Source organism: Jaculus jaculus, chromosome 12 (genome assembly GCF_020740685.1).
Source record: "Jaculus jaculus isolate mJacJac1 chromosome 12, mJacJac1.mat.Y.cur, whole genome shotgun sequence".
Classification (NCBI taxonomy): Eukaryota; Metazoa; Chordata; class Mammalia; order Rodentia; family Dipodidae; genus Jaculus; species Jaculus jaculus.
The window spans coordinates 89570696-89581629 of record NC_059113.1 but is presented as its reverse complement, the minus strand read 5'-3'; positions in this window follow the sequence as shown (position 1 = coordinate 89581629).

Genomic DNA, 10934 nt, shown 5'->3' with positions numbered 1-10934 from the left:
TGAAGTTATGAAATTTGCAGGGAAAAGGATGGATTTGGAAGGGATTATACTCAGTGAGGTAACCCAGGCCCAGAAAGCCAAATATCACATGTTCTCTCTCATATGTGGATCTTAGCTACAAATGTATAGACTTGTGTGTGAGCTGGAACCAGAAATCAGTAGCAGAGGCCAGTAAGCTAGAAAAAGGCTATAAGGGAGGTAGGACAGAGAAGGACTTAAGGGGATGGTATTGTATATATGGTGTTGTATATATGTAAGTAGAAGAACAGATTACAGGGAGGGGAAAGGCCTAAGCATGGCCAGGGGAAGAGATGGAGTAAAAGAAGGGTGGGGGAAGGGCCAATCAAAATTCAAGGTATTCTGAATAAGACATATGAAAACCTACCTTTTTGTAAAATGGCACATCCAGAAGCCATGGATTGTTACTAGAAATATTTCAGTACCAGGTATGGGATACTTTCCAGTGAGTTGTTAGCCAGGGAGGTCCCTGTTGCCTGCAAAACATTACAAGCTATTGCCAAGGCCCTTGGTTTCCCATGAGAAACAAATGGAAAGACCTTATTGCTGAAGACGTCACATGCCTGGGCATCAAGATCACTCAGAAATCAAGCTGGGGCTGAGCTGAAAACCTTCTCCCTACAGCTCAACCAACTGAAAACTGGAAAAAGCTGCATTGCTTGCAGTCCAATGGGAGACAGAAGTCATCAGCGGTGAAAACAGTGGAAGCCTCAAGTTTGGCCAGACAAACCAAATGACTGAATGAATGCAATAGTGGCATGTCTGTTCCAGGGAAAACTACTCTCTAATTGGACTGGAGGCCCACTCTATGGGAGGGAATACATGCCTGGTATTGAAAACCTAATCAAAAGCCTTTGTCAGGGGAGGTCATGAGCCTTAGGGGTATAAAGCCTGCTCTTGTCTGGCTAAATGTATGTATTATGCTCACCAAAATGCCCTGTAAGCACTACACTTAATGTTCATATTCATACATTAATGCTACTCTCACTTTTGATTAGAGAAGCTTCTCTTTTCAGATGGTGGTGACCACTGGGATGACCCTAACGGTAACATAGTGTTGAGAAGAAGGGACAGAGGAGTGTCCAGCACTGAAACATCTCTACCACACCCTCCAAGGCTCAGGGTCCATTGCGGAATAAGTGGCAGAAAGAATTTAAGAGCCAAAGGATGGTACCACTCCTTACAATGCAAATGTACAGACAGAAATTGGCCTCGATATCCATGACCTCGCAGTGTCTAGCAATACCTTCACAAGACCCTCATAATAGGAGAAAAAGATGATGACATCAAAATAAAGGAGACACTAATGTAGAGAGGGAGGGGATATGATGGAGAGTGGAATTGTGAAGGGGAAAGTTGGAGAGAGGAGGAAATAATTATGGTTTATTGTCTGTAAGTAAAGAAATTGTCAATAAAAAAATTATTTGTTAAAAAATTTTTAAAAAGAAAAATAAAGATGTATTTTTCTTTAAAGAAGTTATTCTATTTTAAAAATATTTTTATCTATTTATTTGGGGGAGGGAGGGCACACCAGGATCTCTTACCACTGGGGGGTAAAAAAAAAAAATGCTACTTGCACCACTTTTTTTTTTTCCATAGCAACTAGAGAATTAAACCTGGGCCTTGAAGGAGGGTCAGTAAGCTTGGTGAGCAAGTGACTTTAACCATTGAGCTATCTCCCCAGCCCTAAGAATGAGTTGTGACACTATATTTAGATGGCAAAAGGCATAGACACACAATAAAAGAACTTCAACTCAGCAAGAAGACTACCAACAACCCCAATGTATGATAGGCAAACGTTTGAAGGGGACAGTTTTCCCATTAGAATGGGAAATCTAGTAACATTTTAGAAATCCAAGTCTTTATGAGAATGAGATGTCATTTAATGTCCACCACATTGACCAAAATTTTGAAGTATTGGGGGAGGTGGAGAAATAGGTTTTAAGCAATTGTGGTGGAAGCACACATTGTTAACTTGTTCTGCAGCACCATTTGACAATGTGAATGAGGAGTAAATAAGCCCAGAACCAAAGATTCTACATTCCTTCCCAAGGTCTCTGTCGGATGAGAGCTGTTCACAAATACACAGAGCATTGAGTACTGTCCAAAAGCAGATTTTAAAAATATATACGCTGGGGCTGGAGAGATGGCTTAGCGGTTAAGCGCTTGCCCGTGAAGCCTAAGGACCCCGGTTCGAGGCTCGGTTCCCCAGGTCCCACGTTAGCCAGATGCACAAGGGGGCGCACGCATCTGGAGTTCATTTGCAGAGGCTGGAAGCCCTGGTGCGCCCATTCTCTCTCTCTCCCTCTATCTGTCTTTCTCTCTGTGTCTGTCACTCTCAAATAAATAAATAAATAAATAAATAAATTTAAAAAAAAAAAAAAAAATATATATATATATATATATATATATATATATATATATATATATATATATATATGCTGCTGGGCATGGTCGCACGCCTTTAATCCCAGCACTGAGGAGGCAGAGGTAGGAAGATTGCAATTAGTTCCAGGCCAGACTGAGACTACGTAGTGAATTCCAGGTCAGCCTGGGCTAGAGTGAGAGACTATCTCAAAAAACTAAAAATAAAATAAAATAAAAAAGTATATGCTATCAATATGCTGACTAAAATTCATGAATTCAGTCTCTTCAGTGGCCAGCATTGTTAACTACAAAACATTTAGTTAAAACAAAAATCAGGCTGAGGTACACATAAAATTGTAAAGCAAAAAAAAAAAAAAAAAAGAAAAAAAAGAAGAAGACTTAATGTGATACTGATCAACTCTGATCCTTTAGGAGGGGAGAGGAGCTTTGAGCTTTCATTATGAGACTAACTGAAAAGTCTTTAAGACTTTGGCATCCACTAGAATGGCTGACATTAGAAAGACTGATAATAACAAGTTTTGAAAAAGATAAGGAGCATTTTATTTTTGGAAACTGTCATTTGGTTGTGCAGCATGTACACTGGGGAAAACGCTTTCAAATTTATTTAGTCTATGCAATAAGGGGTATACAACATATAATCTAAACGTCTAATGATACAGATAAGAGAATATTCCTAACAGCCCTGTTTGCAATAACCCCAAAGTAAATCACCTTAACAAGACAACAGCTAAATTAATCAGAACATATTCCTATAACAAAATAGGGTACCCAGTAAAAATGAACAAGTCGCATCTTCACGTAACAATATAGATAAATCTCCCTACATGGTGTTAGGCCAAAGAATCTTAGAACAAGAAAAGGTAAGACAGTATGCCACAATTCCATTTAAACCATAATCAAAAATAATTGAGTTAAAACTTAGGGTATATTTGGGCAAATGTACAGAGTAGGAAGGACAAGCAGGACTCCTGAATTGCTGAAAATATTTCATGACAAAACTGTGCTCTACCTGTGACCCTCCATCAGTCTGTAAACCCGACTTATGCAATTCATGTGCTACATTTTGTTATGTTTTTAAAATACTTTTATTTATTTATTAAGAGGGAGAAAGGGAGAGAAAATGGGTCTGCCAAGAGATGCATGGGCCACTCTGTGCATCAGGACTTTACATGGGTACTAGGGAACAAAACCCAGGCTATTATGCTTTGCAAGCAAGCAAGCACCCTTAGCCATCGAGCAATCTTTCCAGCCCTGCTATGTTTTCTTTAAAGGACTACATAATAAAATTGAGGCAGAAAATTTGCTTGAAATATATAAAAGATTTATATTTACACCTGTCTATGTATCTATATCTATCTATATATCTGTATCTATCTATCTATCTATCTATCTATGTATCTATCTATCTATCTATCTATCATCTCTCTCTCTCCATATATATATATATATATATATATATATATATATATATATATATATATATATATATATGATATACTGTACAAAAGTTCTTCCCAAACTCTCATTTTCAGGGACAAAATTAGAAAACAATATTTACAGGACACACAGGCATAAGCAGGAGAGGTCTGTTTAGTTCCACAAGTATCTCTTTGCAAGTTGTCCCCTCCTCATCACTTTCTTCTTTTGGCAAGAAAATAAATTCCCAATTTGTTTACCTTCTATGTAGCAATTAAAATTCATGAACTTAATCTATAACCATCAGCATAGATAATTCCAAAACGTTAAGTTGGGGTAGAAAAGAAATGAAATTGAAATACTGCATGTGGAAAATTGTGCAATGATATAAAGTATTCATTACATCTACGTGACAGGCACTTCTCATACCTGCTGTTCTTAGAAGAAGCAGGGGAAGTTTTTCATTTCTGGGTCTTCACTCAAAGGCTCAGGCCCAGGCACAGCTTCGACCCATTAGCTGTGGGCATTTGCATTCAGTTGTTTTGACAGTTTGAGAGCTCTGGACTACAGGACTCCTTTATCTACCTGCCTCTTAAGTGTTTTTCAATTCTGCTTCTCTTAAAGGACTAAGTGTTTAATTCTGTAAGTAAAATTCACTTTCCAATATGGTACATACACTGAAATGTTATTTGACCTTCTCTTTAGAAGGAAATCCCATCATATGTGACAGCAGGGGTGAGTCAGGAGAACATTATGTTAGAGAATCAAGAGGGCAACACAAAGCCGACTACTGCACAATTCTGTGTAAGTGTGCATGTGTGTGTAAAATACACACGGAGGGGTAAAGAGTAGAATTGAGGTTGTCAGGGAAAAATGGAGAGCTTCTAGTCAAGGAATCTAAAGTTTCAGGAAGACAAGAAGTTCTTGAAATCTGGTGGACAGCATTGTGCCTATAGACAGCAATATTGTACTTAATATAACATTAATCATAATATTATCTTTCAAGTCCAGCCATTTTTGCTGTACAGGTATTCTATGTCCCATGATCCTTACAGATGAGATGGGAAGTAATTGTGGTTCACAAAAATAACTGTGTGGTCCATTCCTCTTTAGTTCTTTGAAAGCACCCATTTTTAAATTTTTTTAAATTTTTTAAAATTTTATTTATTTGAGAGTGAACAACAGAGAAAGAGGCACAGAGAGAGAGAGAGAAAGAGAGAGAGAGAGAAAGAATGGGCACGCCAGGGCCTCTAGCCACTGCAAACGAACTCCAGATGCGTGCGCCCCCCTGGCTAACGTGGGTCCTGGAGAATCATGCCTAGAACCAGGGTCCTTAGGCTTCACAGGCAAATGCTTAACCACTAAGCCATCTCTCCAGCCCGAAAGCATCCATTTTTAGTTGGGCTGATGAATGATCTTTATGGAGATTGTTTATATCTTATAGAAAAACCGTATATTGTCCATAACTGTCTGGAAACTTATATCTCCATTTTTTCAGTTCCACATCCTATTATCCACTGGGTCAATGTATCACAAGGAAGATTTCAAGTATCTCTTTTGACTAAACAGCTGTGGGGAAATAGCAGGATTTGTAAGTATATCATACCTTTATATTCCCTTATAGTTTCCCAAAATGTTCACATTTTTATGATATTTAACACCCATGCAAACTCTGTTGCAAAGTATATATTATCAGTACCTAATCAATAAAATGCCATAAGGTATTTGAAGCTGTAATAATAAATAACATGTGTTCAAAATTAAGTTCATTTTCTTTCAAGAATTCAAACCTTCTCCTTAGCTCGGTGAACACAGGGTACCGATTTCCTATTTGAGTCAGAAATCAGAGAGCCTCTGTTTCTGTAACCCATCTGTAGTAACAGCTTCACGTTGTGTGCGATGAACCTCCAAACCAGGCACAGTTTAGGCAAAGAAGGGGTATACTTCAAGCCTGCATATCCAGGAGGAATCTCCATCAGTAGCAAGACCTGTGCAGCACATTGCCTCAGTACGGTTCAGATGTCTATTTCTGGTCTATGACTGGAGAACAGCTTTAAGCATTGTATAATCTGCTTGGCATTAACATGCGTACTGTATTCTACAGTGAGATAAGGGCAAGAGACATGAGGAAGCTGAGGAGGCTTAAAAGCATCCCCAAGGTGTGGGGGGGGATGTCACAATCTTTAATCCCAGTACTCAGGAAGCAGAAGTAGGAGGACCACTATCATCTTAAGGTCACCCTGAGACTCCACAATGAATTCCAAGTCAGCCTGGGCTACTGTGAGACCCTACCTCGAAAAACCAAAACAAACAAACAAAAAAGCCTTCACCCAGTTTGAGATTCCTAGTCTACAGAGACTAAGAATAGAGCACATAAAATTTGGATAAAATAACAAAAGTAAACAAATGGAAAGTTTTCCAGTGTTTAACTAAGTTGATAATTAAAGGAGTGAAGTTGATGGAGACCAGAGTTAACATCTGGCTGGGACAAGCTAAAAATACACAAGGGCCTAGAATTTACGTGCAAATAAATAAGTTGCACACTGTCACCAGGAGAAGTAGAAAGCTGGGTCAGAGACACTAAAACATGAAGCTGGAATTGGGGGATGAGGCGATGACTTAGTGGACAAACCGTCTTCCATGTAAGTGTGAGTACCTAAATTTGGATGCCCAGAACCCACATTAAAAAGCCAGACATGGGGGCGGGGGGCAGGGGTGAAGGGATGGCTTAGAGATTAAGGTGTTTGCCTGCAGAGCCAAAGGACCCAGGTTCAATTCCCCATGACTGATGTAAGTCAGATGCACAAGATGGCACATGCATCTGGAGTTCATTTGCAGTGGCTGGAGGCCCTGGGTGTGCCTATTCTCTCTCTCTGTCAAATAAATGAATACAATTAAAAAAAATTTTAAAGCCTGACATGGGATGGAGAGATGGCTTAGCAGTTAAGGCACTTGCCTGTAGTGCCAAAGGACCCAGGTTCGATCCCCCAGTACCCATGTAAGCCAGATGCACAAGGTGGCACATGTATCTGGACTTTGCAGTGACTGGAAGCCCTGGCACACCCATTCTCTTTCTCTCTGCCTATTTCCCTTTCTCAAATAAATAAATAAAAATGAAATATTTTTAAAAAGCCTAACATTATGTCTGGCAACTATAAAGTTCAGTGTGCCTGTGATGAGAATTGAAATGGAGACAGGAAAATTTCCTAGAAGTTCATGAACCAGCTTGGTGATGCTGTTTGGGAAATTTGTGGAACCTTTGGAAAGTGAAGCCTTGCTAGAGGAAGCATGTCACTGGAGGAGGGTCTTGAGGTATTACAGTCCAGACCTGACTGGTTCTCTTGTGTTTTTCTACGTGCTTCTTGCTGATGAGAAGATGGGAGGCCAGCTGTCCACTCCTTCCATACTTCCTCCACCATAGTGAAACTTCCTCTTGGAACTGTAAGCCCAAACAAAAACCTTTCCTTCCCTGAGCTTCTTCTGGTCAGGTATTTTGTCCCAGCAACAAGAAACTAACTAATACACTGTGCAAACAGTGATAAGCAACAACAAAAATAAAAAATCAGAGAGACTGCCTCAAGCAAGATAGAAAGCCAGGACTTATGGTTAAGATGATGGCATAGGTACCATGCCAAAGCAGCCTAGGGGGGAAAAAGACCAAAACACCTCAGCAAAATACACACTTTTACTAAAAAGCGAGGGGCATAGGAAATTAAAACGGCAGCAGAGAAGTAGAAGAGATCCAGAGTATCCAGAGCTCGCACAGGCCGGCAAAAGCATCCCCGGCAGGTCCAGCCACCGTGGCAGTGGAGCACTAGTAAGCCTCCAGGCTTGGCTTGCGTGGCAGGAAAAGCAAGGTGAGGGGAGCTTCGAGGCACACCAGAGTTCTCTGCAAACTAGAAACGTGAATGGAGAGCGGCAGTGAGCAACAGAAGAGCAGATCGCAAGGTAGAAAAGCAGGAGGAACAGCAAGAGAACTAGAGCAGCTGCGGCTCCCTCCCCTCCCCCACCACCTGTGCCCAGCTCCAGCAAACAGAGCAGTGGTCCCGAGACCTGGCCACGCCATATTGAGCTGACAGCGCCACCCAAGCAGAAGCAGAATCTGGCAGCAACATCAGCAGCTCTGGCACCAGCAACAGCAGCCCCAGCAGCGGCAGATCCAGCAGGATCCAGCAGCGACAGCTTCAGCGGCAGCATTGGCGGATCCAGCAGTGGCAGCTACAGCAGCAGCAGTAGCAGATCCAGCAGCAGCAGCAGCAGCTTCAGCAGCGGAGGTGCCAATCTGCAGGGCCACAGTTTCCAGGCTTGGTTTGCCCCACAGGAAAAGTCAGTGCCCAGCTCCAGAAATCAGAACAGCAGCCCAACGATCCAGCCAGCAACTTGACTGAGACCAAAATCATCCAAAAAGGTAACTGGGATTGCACCAGGGGAGGGTCTCACTTGGTCACAAGCTGACTTGGATCCCTCAACAGACCAGAAATCTTAACCTCTTTGTTGATAGAAGATCTTGTTGTTATAATACCTACTCTTGCATAAATACTCGGTACTGTTTTTGATTGAATGTATACGGTGTTTAGTTAAATTTTAGAATCTGCCTGTATTTTATTCTACTCAGCCTACTTGAATACTCCCATAGCAGGGAAATTCAACCCCTAGGAGCACCTTTGTAGATACTCTGAGAGTCTTAAGAGCCACACCTAACACCTTAAGCTCCTACCCTGAAAATATATAACATCAGATCAATTGATACAGCTAAGAATACCCAGCTAGCTAGAAAATCCAAGCATTAACTTAATCCAAGATGCAAAAATATATACATTATAACACAAGAAACACTAAAAAGCAAGACAATATAAATCCACCTAAAGGTATTAATGCATCAGAAATGGCCTCCAGTGAGAACGAGTTAGAGGAAATGCCTGAGAAAGATTTCAAAAGAATGATTGCAAATATGTTCAAAGAAGTCAAAGAACAAATCAAAGGAATCAAAGAGGAAATCAAAGTGGAAATCAAAGAAGATGCAGGACACCAATTTAATGAAATAAGGAAGGCAATACAAAACATAAATAAGAAAATAGAAATAATAAAGAAAAACCAGTCAGAACTACTAGCAATGAAGAACACAGTTAATAAAATAAAAAACTTTGTAGAAAATCTCACCAGTAGAATGGATGAAGGAGAGGATAGAATATTTAAGCTAGAAGACCAGGTGGCAGATCTAATACCATCCAACAAAGAGAAAGACAAACTAATAGAAAAGTATGAATGGGAATTTCAAGATATTCGGGACACTATGAAAAGATCAAACATAAGAATTCAGGGCATAGTAGAAGGAGAAGAATTTCACTCCAAAGGCATAGTAGGCATCTTCAACAAAATCATAGAAGAAAACTTCCTCCAAATTGGGAAGGGGGTGCCAATGCAGATACAGGAAGCCTTTAGAACCCCAGCCAGACAAAACCTAGAAAGAACCTCTCCTCGTCATATTATAATCAAACTTCCAAACACACAAACCAAATTAAAAATAGTGAAAGCAGTTAGAGAGAAGAGTCAAGTTACCCACAAAGCAAGCCCATCAGGATTACAGCAGATTATTCAACACAAACTTTAAAAGCCAGAAGGGCTTGGAGTGATATATTCCAAGTTCTGAAAGATAACAACTGTCAACCACAGTTACTTTATCCTGCAAAGCTAATCATTCAAATAGACGGAGAAACAAGGACATTCCATGACAAAAGCAGGTTAAAGGAGTATTTGAAGACAAAACCAGCTCTACAGAAAATATGTGAAGGAATCCTCCATGCTGAAGAAAAGGAAAAGCACACATATAAGGAACCTGGGAAAAACAAGCAATAGTTAAATACTAGTTAACACAAGAGAGCAAAGGTAGAACCAGAACCACAAAAAAAAAAAAAAAAGTCAAACATAAATACACAACTTTCAATAATATCTCTTAATATCAATGGCCTCAATGCCCCAACCAAAAGACATAGGTTTGCAGACTGGGTCAAAAAGCAGGATCCTACAATTTGTTGTCTCCAATAAACTCACCTTTCTACAAAGGATAGACATTATCTTAGGGTGAAAGGTTGGAAAATGGTGTTTCAAGCAAATGGGCCTAGAAAACAAGCAGGGGTTTCTATCCTAATATCTGACAAGGTAGACTTCAGTCCAATATTAGTCAAGAAAGATAAGGAAGGTCACTTTATATTGATTAAGGACACACTCCAACAGGAGGACATTACAATCCTAAACATATATACCCCTTACATGGGGGCTCCCAAATTCATCAAACGAACACTATTAGAAGATAGAAAGCCAGAACTGATATTAGAACTTTCCATCTGTCCTCCACATACAGAACAAGGTGTACCTATGCTCACACACGGGTGTGCATGCTTACATGCATGCTTACACACGTGTGCATGCACACACATACACACTTACACACATATCATCTTAAAAGCCAATTTGGGGCTGGAGAGATTGCTTAGTGGTTAAGGCACTTGCCTGTGAAGCCAAAAGACCCAGGTCTGATTCCCCTGGATGCACATAAGCCAGTTGCACAAGGGCATGCATGTATCTGGAGCTCATTTGCAGTGGGTAGAGGCCCTGGAATACCCATTCTTTCTGTCTCCTCTCTCTCTCTCTCTCTCTCTCTCCTTGCAAATAAAATAAAATAAAATTATTTTTAAAAAGACAATTTTTTAAAGGACGATAATACTCACTATAAAAACCGTGTGTTTGTGTGTGTTAATCTATTGCTACCAGGCTCTGGGAGACACACAGCTTTCTACTCATATCTCAGTCCTGACTCCCTGATCTTTGGAGCAACTGTCTCTCACAGGCCACCAGTGGTCCTCCAGATTATTCAATTAGGTATTGTCTTTGTTGTAGTTTAGACATTGAAATAAGACATTTAAATCAGGTGGGGAGTTCAGGAAGATAGAATGAAAGCTTGACTCAGGATGGGGGAAGCATTGGCTTTTTCGAGTTTCCTCTCCTATTAATTTATTTCCTTCACTGCAGGAATGACGACCATCATAATTCCACCTGAATATGAAACTCAAGACGGAATAACTTTTTCTGGATATTGATCAAAATATTGACAA